This window comes from Poecilia latipinna, unplaced genomic scaffold (assembly GCF_001443285.1).
Source record: "Poecilia latipinna isolate Pla-1442-1.1 unplaced genomic scaffold, P_latipinna-1.0 Scaffold5108, whole genome shotgun sequence".
Taxonomy (NCBI): domain Eukaryota; kingdom Metazoa; phylum Chordata; class Actinopteri; order Cyprinodontiformes; family Poeciliidae; genus Poecilia; species Poecilia latipinna.
Window position 1 is genome coordinate 7,168 of NW_015117724.1, and position 461 is coordinate 7,628.

General features: G+C 38.0%; 1 protein-coding gene across 1 annotated transcript in view; it reads left to right on the top strand.

Moving 5' to 3' along the window:
* Positions 1 to 461, top strand: part of LOC106943300 (cytoskeletal protein 4.1-like) — a 14,050-nt gene that overhangs the window by 6,560 nt on the left and 7,029 nt on the right. The window lies entirely within an intron of this gene.

Here is a 461-nt window from a genome sequence, read left to right on the forward strand (position 1 = left end):
TGATGGATATATTACTGGACTGGACATTACCTGACTTATCGCCATTGCTGTCCATTGAGTCAGGAATATCGGTGGTCAGGAAAATACTACAATCACTCAAAGAATCCGAAAAAAGGACGCAATGTTTAGCGGTTAATTCTACCCTATGACAGCTATAGATAACAAGGGCTTCAGATTTCACAGGTGAGGAAAAAGTTTTAATTTAAAGAAAACATTGAACAAGTGAGCAGTATTGACTTTGATAACCTTAACATGTGCTGCGCAGTTCGGTGTGTTTTGGTTCCGTTAGCACTAAACTAAGACAACCTGTCCACCAAGTCATCAGTAAATCAGCTAATCAACCACCCGTGGTGGTCAGGCGAAAACTTATGAATAATGACAATATAGACATCAAGCCTGACAATAAAATGTAACAAACTGAATGTTGTATTTTGGTGTTTTTGATACTTTTTTGTGTGGAA